This window comes from Mesoplodon mirus (assembly GCF_964341445.2).
Source record: "Mesoplodon mirus genome assembly, chromosome: 18".
Taxonomy (NCBI): domain Eukaryota; kingdom Metazoa; phylum Chordata; class Mammalia; order Artiodactyla; family Ziphiidae; genus Mesoplodon; species Mesoplodon mirus.
Window position 1 is genome coordinate 3,081,113 of NC_138994.1, and position 3,556 is coordinate 3,084,668.

General features: G+C 46.4%; 1 long non-coding RNA gene across 1 annotated transcript; it reads left to right on the forward strand.

The window, feature by feature from the left end:
• Window positions 1–2,466, forward strand: LOC309794120. Its single transcript, XR_014291989.1, has 4 exons — window positions 1–211; window positions 433–519; window positions 896–976; window positions 1,380–2,466. It is a non-coding gene; the product is annotated as an uncharacterized lncRNA (long non-coding RNA).
• The last annotated feature ends 1,090 nt before the right edge of the window (window positions 2,467–3,556 follow it).

A 3,556-nucleotide genomic window follows, 5' to 3' on the forward strand; every position in this document is an offset into this window, starting at 1 on the left:
ATTATTTTTTTTTTTAATATTTATTTGGTTGCTCCGGGTCTTAGTTGTGGCATGCAGAATCTTTAGTTGTGGCATGCAAACTCTTAGTTGCAGCATGTGGGATCTAGTTCCCTGACCAGGGATCGAATCTGGGCCCCCTGCATTGGGAGTGCAGAGTCTTAGCCACTGGACCACGAGGGAAGTCCCCCAACAGCATTATTTTTAAATTAAGGTATGTACATTGTTTTTTTTACACATACTGCTTTTGCACACTTAATAGACTATAGTATATATACTTTTTTTTTTTTTTTTTCTAATTTGGCCACGCCACGAGGCATGTAGGATCTTAGCTTCCTGACCAGGGATTGAACTTGCGGCCCCTGCATTGGAAGCGCAGAGTCTTAACCACTGGACTGCCAGGGAAGTCCCTAAATATAACTTTTCTATGCACAGGGGAAACCAAAAAATTGGCTTGACTCACTTTATCGAGATATTCACTTTATTGCGGTGGTCTGCAACGTAACCTGCAGTATCTCTGAGGTACGCCTGTATTGAATTTTTTAAAAATAAATTTATTTATTTTTGGCTTCTTTGGGTCTTCATTGCTGTGTGCGGGCTTCCTCTAGTTGCGTGAGCAGGGTGCGCGGGCTTCTTACTGCAGTGGCTTCTCTTGCTGTGGAGCACCGGCTTTAGTCGCGTGGGCTTCAGTAGTTGTGGCTCACGGGCTCAGTAGTTGTGGCACATGGATTCTAGAATGCAGGCCCAGTAGTTGTGGTGCATGGGCTTAGTTGCTCCGAGGCATGTGGGATCTTCCCGGGTCAGGGCTCGAACCAGTGTCCCCTGCATTGGCAGGTGGATTCTTAACCACTGCGCCACCAGGGAAGCCCCGAAGCCATGTCTTAATTCTTTTCCTCAGGATGGCGATAGGCTGCCCCTCTGCATCCAGAGCTCAGGCTGGGCACCAAAGCTGAGATGTACTTTGCTTTCAAACAAGAAGGTATGTTTCACACACACAGCTAAGCTCAGGAACATATGGCTTAGGAGCACCTGGGAGAGGGAACAGCTCAGGCCTCATACCCGCACTGCACTGCCCAGGGTCGGCTGACAGCGCAGGGGTAATTCAGAGGCGGAGCTTACTCAGCAGCCTGTGGCCTTTTGGGCCACCAGGGACCAACATCCACCCTGCCCCCCAGCCATGGTTCCCAAAAGCTTCTAGCTCAGAGGGAAGATGAAGCAGAAGTGCAGGGAGGTGATTCAAATCCCAGTTGGGAGGAAAGTTGGCTTCAGGGAAGTGTGCCGCCTCCCACCAGTCCTTGCATTGAGTCAGATAGCTGACAAAGGTTAACAATGGACCTCACTATAGAATTTCTGCAAAACGACTTTGCCATTTACTTCCAAAGCCCCTTCCTCCAGGGCTCTCCCTGCTTGATACCTGGAAGCTGGCTGGGAACAGAGGCTCATCTGCCCATCCTCCAACCCTGCACAGCACAGTCTGCAACAGCCCGGCAGGACGACCACAGCCTAGGGAGTCGGGACTGCTGGCTGGCCCACGTGACTCTTGGCAAGATTCTTGCCCCTTCTGTGCTTCTCCTTCCTCGTCTGTCGACTGGGACTAAAATGGTGCTTTTGTTAAAGGGTTGATGAGGGTTACTTTCATTATTCTATGTAAGATGCTGATTACAAGCCTGGCATCTGTTAAGTGCATAAAATCAACACTGTATGTCTAATTATTGACTAATCCTGTTCCCATGCCTCCAGTTAACCCAAGGCTAAGAGGCTAGCCTGAAGTCATCCAGCAAGCGGGGAGGGTAAGGGTTAGGAGTCTTGAGGCTCTGCCCCTCAAAGGCTAAGTGATGCCATTTCAGAAACTCCCTGAACTGTACTGACATGTCATTAGTTCAACAAATACTTACTGAGGGTCTACGGTATGTCAGGCACTGCGCTAAGCTGGGGAAAGACAGTCAAGGTCACCAAATTTGGGAGCTTTCATTATAGTTGGGAAAACTGGCATTAAATAAGCAACAAATATACCTTTAGACAATGCTGTGAAGGAAATGGATGGCATAGCATAAATATGTACAGCATGGATCCTCGTTTTGTATTACTAAGATACCGACAGCATCTGTCTAGGACAAATGTGAGGAAAGCCTGGGTTTTGGTATGACAGAACTGGGTTTGAAGTCGAGCTCCATGTAACCTTGGTCTGATAAATTAATCTTTCTGCTCCACATTCCTGTATGTTCCCCTATATGGAAATCTGTTAAGGTTGCTGTGGGAATTAAGATATAATAAAACATAAAATCTTCTCAGTTTACTGTTTTTCACATTAGACAGGTCAAGCTGGAATCCTTGATGAGGCCAGGTGGAACTGCAGCCTTGTACTGTATGTCCTTTTTCAGTGTTGGCTGGGGGGGGGGGGGCGTAAAATGGGAATGGAGAATTACCTGGAGGGCTGCTGGAAAAAAAGTTCTGAGGAGAAGCAGGTCTTCCTTTTACCATTTGATAATGAACCGGTACCATTCTTTCCTCTGAGCATACCTTCAGTGGAGAAATATTTAACGCAGTCTAGTCAAGAATTACAAGTTACCCTCTATGACCCAGTCATCTCCAAATTTGGGTACAGAAAGAAAATATTAGAACTCCTATTTATATTTATTTTTCATATCATTGCTTTTTAATTATCTATTTGTGTGTCTTATTACACAATATATGGGTACAGTAGTACAGGTATATAATTTATCAACACATGTGGGTACGCATGATCAAAAATTCCTTACTGCAGGGGTGTGCAATTAGAAATGGTGAAAGGCCACATGGAGGCTAAGGTAGGAAAATGAAGGTCTGCCCTCATTTTATTTGCCCAACATAAACTAAGAAAGTGCATTTTTTCATAAAGTAGCCTGCAGGCATCTCACTGCACTAATAAACAGTGAAGGAAAGGACCCAGTTTCTTCTTTTTTTTTTTTTGCGGTACGCGGGCCTCTCACTGTTGTGGCCTCTCCCGTTGCGGAGCACAGGCTCCGGACGTGCAGGCTCAGCGGCCATGGCTCACGGGCCCAGCCGCTCCGCGGCACGTGGGATCTTCCCAGACCGGGGCACGAACCCGTGTCCCCTGCATCGGCAGGCGGACTCTCAACCACTGCGCCACCAGGGAAGCCCAGGACCCAGTTTCTTAATCTCAAGTCAGTGTTCTATCCTCTACAAGTCTCTAGGGGGGAAAAAGTGGAAGTAGAAATTAAATACACGCTGCAAACTAAGTAAAAATCCAAACTTTGGATAAGCCATTAAACAGACCAGATCATTAGCCTGAAAAATATGCACAAGACAGAGGACAATCTCCAGCAGTTTCAGTTCTCTCTGGACAGGAAACCTCCACGTAGTCATTTTTCACTACCTCATTTGTAGAAAACTTTCACTCATTTCCTATTGTACTACGTAGAGTTAATTTTTAAGACAGATGTGTCCTTCCTCTCCCCAACTCACACATCTATCACCACACGCACCAGCTTCTTTCAAACAACTCATTTCACCTCCAGGAGGTGACACCATCTGGAACCAAAAATGAAGCGGCAAAATG